This window comes from Crocodylus porosus, unplaced genomic scaffold, assembly GCF_001723895.1.
Source record: "Crocodylus porosus isolate Cpor-Errol unplaced genomic scaffold, CroPor_comp1, whole genome shotgun sequence".
Taxonomy (NCBI): Eukaryota; Metazoa; Chordata; order Crocodylia; family Crocodylidae; genus Crocodylus; species Crocodylus porosus.
The window spans coordinates 12,123,920-12,133,192 of NW_017728909.1; positions in this window are offsets into that span (position 1 = coordinate 12,123,920).

Below are 9,273 nucleotides of genomic sequence, written 5' to 3' on the forward strand. Positions count from 1 at the left end.
TGGCTTTTTCCTGGGAGTCAGTTGTCAGTTGCCCCATCTGGTTTAGCAGGGGTCCAACGTTGCCCTTGCTTTTCCTCCGGCTCCCCACATAACATTGATAGAGACGGTATACTTAATGGACAGCTGATAAATAGCGTGCCCACCTGACGGGGGCCAGTTGCCTGGGAATGACATACAGTTTAGGCACCACCTCTCCATTTCTACTCTATCCTTCCCAGGCAGGATTCTTCCTCTTCCCTTTTATTTTTTCCTTCTTTCTCCTGAATCGTGAAAATGCAGGGCTAGAAGGGACCTCAGGAGATCTAGTTCAACCCCTGTTCAAGGTAAGAACATCCCTGTCTACACTACTCCATACAAAAAATTGTCTAATGTATTCCAAAATGATATGAACAACCCTGTAGTAATACTACAAGGCAGAGTGCCTTAAATATCATGAGCTGTCTCACCCACCATAAATAAAGCAGCGGGACAACAGCACTGTTAATGTCTGGCCGCTGCAAAGACCGTTAAAATTCACAGTTGCCCCTGGCAGTAATTCCCCCTTGTCTGTGAAGGGTCCTTGTAGATGTTTCTCTTGTTGTCTGCTAACTTACTGAATCCACAGTAATTGCCTGGTACGAATCAGTGTCATCTAACATTGACTTCCTACAGAAATGGTTCTCTGGTGCATTCAGGCCAGTTTCCTGTTCCAGTCTGGCTGCTAAAATGTTCAGTTTACCTTGCAGGAGGTTGTTGGATTATTTATTTATTTATTTATTTTTTAAGATTGCACTGTGCCTTCCTCAGACCTGATGGTCAGAATGAGCGTATAGTTGAGCTGGCGCAACTAAGAGCGCATCTACACATGCAATTAATGTGCAGCAATAAACTCCGGTGTACATTGTGCCAGAGTTTATTGCTCCTGGGCACCTTGTGTATACACACGCCCAGGACTTCAGCACGTTGAGCCGAGACGAAGCAGCTCCAGCTAGACACATTTTGCAAAGTCAGCCTGCCAGCCCAGGGCTGCTCTGACCCGCTTCAGTGTGCTGCGGAGGGGCTGGCTGGGGCATGAGGGAGCTCCAGTCTGGGGCTGGCCAGCAGGCAGTCCCTGCACTGAAGCACCCTTGTCCCCCAGCCAGCTGGGTCAGCGTCTACACATGAGCTGCTCCACATGCAATAACTCTGCAGCAGGATAGTACTTGTATTTACAAGTACTAACCTGCTGCGGGGTTTATTAGTTTCCTGTGGCCTAGTAGGGCCACAGGTTTCGATGCCAAGAAGTTTACTTACTGCAGAGCTAATTGGGCAGCTCCACAGTAAATGTCTCATGCCCACTTGCTGGCCCTGTTTGCTGGGCTGCACTAATTATAGAAGTCACCTATTTGGAGAAGTCCCAAATGTGTGCCTCTGTGCCATGGTGTGACAATTTGATAGCAGACAGTAAGAGTCGCCTTAGAGATAAGAGACATCTCAGTCCTGGTGGTGGTAAACTCTGTATCAGATTGGATTCTACAACAAAGAAAAAAAGCAGGATAAAAAACGGGATGTCCAGTGAACGCTCCACTGACAGCTTTCTCGTGTAATGCAGGTCATTTGCCCTTTGTGGTCCTGGTGTGTATTATGGACCACAGTCACCCTGCATGTAACATGATAGAAAGGGGTGGAGTTGCACCAGGGCTCAACTGGGGTGTCATATCTGTTTTGTATTTCATTGCTTTAATTTCTTCTTTAATGTGTCAAATAAAAAAGATTTACCAAGCACTGGCTGTTCCTGTGCTGTGAATTTCTGTGGCGTATCCTCAGCTAACTTGCATTTAATTTATAATTTGGGAAGCCACGTGAAACTGCAGGAATTGAGAGAATTTTCTTTGAACTGTAGCAGATGGCAGCAGGAGTCTCCTTATTACAATCCTATCATCCTCCCATCCCACCTGCCATGAATTCAGCTCCCACTCCTTTCATTAACGTGATTTAGCGCCCTTGGAACTAGCGGGCTTGGTTACATATAGTGGAGCTATACTGTGGAAATTCAATATAGCTTTCCGTATGACAACTTTAAATACATTTCACCGTCTGTGACCAAACCAATCAAAACACTTTTGTATAAAAAGAAATGTGATTTTTTTTTCTCTCCCTTTTCTTTTTGCTTCAGTTATTCATTCTTGAATGTGACTCAAGTTCACAGAGCCTGAAATGATTTGTCCCATATCAGAGGAATATATTTTGAAAATAGCCTTAGTGTTCGAAAGGATAGCGTGGTTTGCAGTGTTGTAAGGTACCGAGTGTGGAGGGATAAACTCTTAGCATGCAAACGAAAGATGTCCCTCGGTATTTGGCTTAGCACAACATAAACTAGAAAGATGAACCAGGCTATTGTGGACCCATGGGTACAACTTCTGCTGCAGCATCCTCCTACCTTAAGGCCACCCTTCCATTCCTCTTTCTTCCCCCCCTGAAACCCACAATAACACTACAATATTTGCTTATAATAGCTACAAGAGCAGCCCATTGGTACTAAACCAGTTTCCTTTACCTTACTGGGGTTGGCCAAGGTAGGTCATTAGCAGGGCACTCGTAAAGTGAGCACAGCATCTTCTTTTGCCTCTTGTATTTAATTTACTGAGCGTTGGCGTTAATTTGATTGGAAAGATGGCACAATAAGTGAGGGGGCTCAGTAATGCAATCCTGTAGTGGTTTACGCTGCTGCTTGCCACTCTAGGTGGAGCTCATTAGAGTGCTTGTTGCCTACCCTGGTCACTATTGTCATGATATCTGGACTGGTCAAAAAAAAAAATCCATGTAAAATTGAGAGGTGTATCTGTAAGGTGATCCTCACATCATGAATAATGGAGAGGAAATGCAGACCAGTAAGATAAGGTAGCTGGATGGGGTCTCCTTTTTCACTTGCCTGTCTCTCTTATGGTCACATGACCTTAGTAACAGTAGGTAATTTTTCATGAGGTTCCTGCAACTGCTAGCGATCATGAAGGGGAGAGACATGTAAGGGTTTTTTGTTTCCCTTCTTCTGAGCTTGCACGCATACTAAGGGCAAGGAGCAGTTTGACCATGTGCCTCTGCCCTACCTATTTTCCAAGGAGCCGTTACCTTGATTGGCCAGGTCTGATACTGTAGACCCAGATTGTTAAGTGATTCTGATCCGGGGGCCCCAAAGGCATGAAAAAAGACAGTTCTCAGTACAGACCGATGAATAAATAATATCACCGAAAAAGGAGAAAACCCAAAGGCAAGAAGAGACGGAGGAGGATGAAGAGGAAAGTGCATGGGTCAAAGAAGTGGAAGAAAGGGAGAGGGTGAATCACTTGCTAATGGTTCAGGAAGGAAAGGCCAGCCTACGCTGCATCAGAGCTTGGCTGGTGAAGCGGAAAGGTGCATAGACACTGAAGAGTTAGAGGAACCCAATCGGAGGAGGAAAAAGAAACAAGGAGTTTGGACAATCAACATCAGAAGGAAGATTGAGGGAAGAGTGGCTGTGGTCCAGGACAGACGACAGTTGTGCACCTTGTTAAATGCTTTGAAGACAAGACAGATAATGTCATGAAGGAAAAGGCCCAAAAGAACAAAGTGGAGGAGGAGGGGGAGGAGGAAGAGGAGCAGGAGGAGAAGCAGGAGGTAGGAGAGGAAGAAGAGGGGGAGGATGAAGCCGTTGAGAAGGAAGAGATATTGGAGTTCAAAGAGGAGCTGGCTGGTGGCGAGATGAAGAAGAAAAAGCGGACAAAGAGAAATGAAAATGACAGCGAGGAAGAGCACGAGAGGGCAAAGAAGAAGAAGAAGAAGAAGAAAGCCAAAAAGGACAAGAAGGGGAAGGGAGACAAGAAACAAGATGACGAGCCGGATTATGCAGCGCTGTATGAGCAGGAACTTCGGGACTATCACTCTGATTCTGGCAATGAAATGGAAGATGAGTATTACAAGAAGAGAGGTCAGTAGGGTCCTTTCTAATCTCTCCATGGGAGGGGGCTTCTGGTGCTGCCTGTTTGCATTCCTGCGGTCTGGGAAGTCTCCTCTTCAGGTCTTTTCCTAACCACAAGTGTTGTGTTTTCCTGCAGGAGGATGTACAACAGAAACATGTAGCAGGGGTTATGAATGTGGAAGAGTCACCACACCGATGATGTAGTGCTGTGTGTGTATGTGCGTGTGCGCATGTCTTTAGCTGGTGGCCACCAAAGTAATTTGCCGTATCATTCCTGGCTCATTGCAGTTATAATGGGCATGATAGTAGCACCTGGAAGCCTCAGCTAGGGATCGGATGCCTATTATGCAAGGCATCACACATACTTATGACCAAAGGTTGGGAGCTCTCTGGAGCAAGAGCAGAGTGTGCAGTGAGAAACCACAGGCAGTTTCAGCAAATGGATGAATGGGACAATTGGGCTTGATAATACTCATGCTATGTGTTTGAGATCTTCAGGACTGCCTTCATTTCATGACTTAGTGCTGGACCACCTCGGACCTGAGTTGGGCTATTCTGGAAATGGTTGCTGACCACTGCTTTATAGCTGTATGACGCCACTGAATCCTTGGCTTTGCTAGTGTGTTGGGGTGAAAGTGATCACCATGGCTAGTCCGGGAACTGTGGGGGGAAGACCCATCCTCCAAAAAATCATTTTCTGACTCTTTTTGGATGTTGATGTATGAAAGAGAGTAGGTGGTGGGGGACCTGGGTTTGCAAACATGGAACCAACATGAAACTCCAGATTGCATTATTGCACCAGAAAAAGGAGAAGAAGTCTTTGGCATCAAGAGTATAAGTACTAGGTTGCTTCTGGATGAATACAGGCTGTTTGTATCCCCTTTGAACCAGAATCCCCTTTTTTGCTTGGTTTATGCCAAGCTGTATCTATTCCTTGCATCACGTGCATTGCTATTGCTTTTGATTTGCCTTATTGTTTTAAGTAAGTGTGTTCCTCTAATACACGATTTCATTCATTACTGCTTTTTGGTGACAGTACTATTGACTGAAGCGTGCCCTGTCAAACACCTCAGTGCAGAGATTGTAAGCATTGCAGAAAAACCTCTAGTTCCTCCGAAGTACACTAATGACCCTTAAAGCTAGTAAAAATACAATAGAGCTGGGTGTTTGTGTACTGATTGCCTTATTTGTTAAAAGAAAAGAGAGCTGCCATAAATGTTTTATAAGCTGGGAGTTGACGGTATCTATTGCACCTAATGTCCTTGATATCTTACTTTATTAGTAACGGGGAGGAAAATTCCACCCCTTTGGCACATTGCACTGGTGAGTGAAGAGCAAGGTGAATCTAATTCCAAGGGACAGGAAAACAAAAGACAAAGTGGTGGGGCGATGTGGTACATGGGGGAATCCCAGCCACGTGTAACTGAATTGCAGCTACTGTTGCTTCTGTCAGCGTTAATGTTAACTGAGTTATTCACTACATTTTGCAAAGTTATTTGTACAGTGTACCTTTAGGGTTAACAGGTGCTAAATCAATAGGTTTTAAAATGAATTTGGGTCAATTCTGCAGCTACATACATACACACATAGGTATCTATCTATCTATCTATCTATCTATCTATCTATCTATCTATCTTCTGTTTTCATAAGAGAGCTGAAATTTGAGAGTGCTTCCAAATCCCCTTAAGTGAGCTGATGCAGAAGGATAGTTGCTTTGAAATTACTGGGCCAAACTTTGCTCTGTTAATGCACACACGTTTTCTCTGAGTTCTGCACAGTCTAGTCCAGGCCTAGAGCTATGCCTGTGCTTCCAGGACCTTGCACTGCAACCCAAACAGCCAATGTGAGTCTATGGACTTAATTCCATGCAAAATACAGGGTATCCTCAAAAGAAATTGGAATATAGGAGGTGATGAGAAGGCAGACTCTGAAGCTCAGCTTGGAAGTTTGTGTGTATAAAACCTAATCCTCCAAGGGCCTCCTCCCTGCCTCCCCTCCCCTTTCCCTGTATAGCCTCCTGGCCTTGCCAGCTATAGTCTGCTAAGGAGAAGGCAGACAGTGGCCTCACGCTGCATTTTTCTTGCTCAGTTTGGGTTAAGTTGGCTGCTTGCTATTGCCTCCATGTTCCCACCACCTTCCAACCCCAGACTAGGCCACCTGCTGAGTGTCTGCTCCTCCTCCCTCAACTTATCTCTGTCTCGCACCAAAGCCAATTGGTAGGCAGTACCGGGGCTATTTGCCTCCCTGCCTTTCCTCAGACATACATTGAGAACTGCCAGTGAAATGTTCCCTAAACAGGATGTACCAGTACATCTCATTTCAACAGATAAGGAGCTGCTTACAGCTCCCTTTTTTACCCCAATGATTATAAACTCTTCTGCATACACCTACTATGCTGTCAATGGCATTAAGTAGTATCCCTTTGGCCAGTTGTGAGCTCTCTAGAGCAGTGGTCTCCAAACTTTTTTGATTGCGCACTCCTATCAGTAAAAAAATTTTGAGCATGCACCCCCAATATATGTATATTTATATTTGCGCACCCCTATCAGTAAAAAATTTTTGAGCATGCACCCCCAATATAAGTATATTTATATAAATATACATCTAAATAGAAGTTCTAATATTTTCTTCCCACACCCCAATGGATCGTTTTGCGCGCGCTCCACTTCAGAGACCGCTGCTCTAAAGGACCTGACTGTGTTCTGTGTGTCCGAACCATATTGCTAGACCTTATATGCATCTAAGAATGTATATATAGGGCCGTTTAATGCCAGTCACTCAGACACTGCGGTGGTGGCTGGGCCACAAGAACCAAGATGGCAGGCAGAATAGCAAGGGCAGTGCAGTGTAGGAAAGTGTCCTCTTGTGCCAATCAGCTAAGTGGGTAAGCGATGGAAGGTCCCAAGATCCACTTTTCTTTGAGGCTGGAGTATACTCTTCAAGTGGCAACCTCTGAGCTCTTTCTTTCTCTCTCTTTTCTGTGCCTGCCTATTATCCAAACACATGGGAGAGTGAGCTTCTAATGTCTCTAGATATTTTCCCTGACTCACCAAGTCACTGTATGGCCATGGGCCAAACGTTTAACTTCTCACAGCCACAGTTCCCTGGTCCGGTTAAATGGATTTCTAAACTTAAATACTTACATGGCAGGGGAAACACCATGTGTCTGGGTCTATGAAGGCAGTTTTCCTTAAGTGTTCCCGGGGATAACTGTTCTTCTGGTGTGGTTTATTATCTGCCAAGGTGGTAGAGCTTAAAGCCCATTTTATGGAAATGGGAAGCTTCCCCTTAGCTTGCTTCTGCGGCCATATGGCTGAGGGCAGGCAAAACTTGAGGGCATCGGACCCCCAAGCCTCTGGGCTTGGGCCTGCACATAGGATGCCTGCCAAAAGACTTTGGAAATATCTGACACCCCCCCCCCCTCCACAAAACCATGAATGCTTTTGGGAGGATCCTATTCCATCTATTAGGCATCTACATATGATCAGGGAGGGTATGTCCTACCCTCCCAGAGTCCCTAAAATCTTTTAATGCATCGACTTAGCCTTATAGTGAAGTCACAAAAAGCAGTGAGGAGAGGAGGACCCACCTGTCTTTTGCAGTAGCAGTTTTTCAGGGACTTGGATAGGGTAGAATTGGATCATATTTAGAGCCTCGTTTTACTTAGGGACCGGTGGAAAAGCATCTAGCCTTCAATGTTTAATGCCATTCATTGAAGCATTAATGAGCATCTGTAAACCATGTGGAAATTTTGGTGGGAAGCTGCTCTAGAAATTAATGTGGTTGGCAAAATGGCCACTTGCAAAGTCTTAGTTATACAAAAAACTAAGTCCATTAAACTGCAGTCTCTTTGAAGTCGGGCAGTCTGTGGAGCTAGCCAGCTACAGGGCATCATCTCCTGGTCGATGTGGCTTCTTCAGCCGGACAGCCTGAAGTGAAATCTCCGAGAAATCTTCCCTCCCCATATGGAGAAAGGGATCTCAAGCATTTTTCCTTGGTGAAGACCAGAGTTTAATGCTCTACCAGCACCTCTCCTCCCATTTATAATCCCATAACATCCCTTGAGCATCTACAGCAATTGCTTGTATGGATAAAAACACAAAGCAGGAGTTTGAATGCATGTTTAGCTGTCTTTTTTTCATGTGATTTAGCAGCTACGGTTGAAGCGAAATGCAAGCAATGTGTGACCAACTACATCTTGTCCCGTGTGTATGTTTGGAGAGAAATATCACATACCTGTACGATGCACAGGTATCCTGTTCTAAAATTACCTCTTTCCTTCTTTTTCACTGAAGCTTAGACGAGTATTCCCTACCACTCCTACTAAACATGACAAGTTTGAGGTCTTGTATCTCATGGCTTATTGGGACTAATAATTAGTGCCTCCTACTAGAAGAAGGAGCCAGACTTTCAGGACCAGTGGAACAGACCATATTTCTAGTGCCGGAAAGCCCCGAGGTGCAAATAAATGACATTTACTTATATACAAGGAAAGCTAGTTTGGTAGGGCTGCAGCTACACACACTTGCCTATCTAGGAATCTTTAATTGGGTGCCAGGACTGATGTTAGGGCACTACAGATTTCTCTCAGATCCAGATCCACAAAGATATTTAGGTGCCTAACTCTTGGGGGTTTTGCCCTCAATACCAGTCTATCACAGCATGACAGCATAAGCAGTCTCTCTGGGGAACAAAGTTGTGGTAGGCTGAGGCTCTACATAGCAGGGAAGGAAAATTCCCTCAACCACAGGAGTTATTGGATAAATTCAACTGACTGCATTATGTGTAGGTGGTAAGACCAGATGTCCATAGCTGCCTTATCAGAGTCTACTGATGTGTAGCATAGGGAGTCATAATGTTCACCGAGACGAGTGCAATTACCTAAAATGTATAGAACAAACACTGTGGAGTTTAGCCAGTCTCAGTGTTTAGGCCCTGCTGTTAACGTTTTTATGTCCTGTTATTCAAGTTCTTCTGTTGTTAAAGTTTTTGTGCATTGTGAATACTTTCTTCACTTCAATGGGCCTAATTATGGTATGCAAAGTTAAGGCTGTGTGCCAGCATTTACAGGCTCTGGCCCTTAAGCTTATTAAAAGCCACAATAATTCAACAGTCGGAAAAATATTTAAAAAGAGCACTTGTTGCCCATTGATGCTTCATTTGGGCTGGCTTGGCTCTGATGGTAGCCCCAATACACAGCATCAAAACCCAGCTGTAATAGCAAGCTGCCAAGTGAATTCTACAGTGGATGTGCCATGGGATATTCTGTCTGCATACGGCTATTGATATGAAGAAGGGCCAGACTTTAAAAAAATGTTTCCCTTCCTTCTCCTCTGTATGCCCACAATATTTGGTTGAAA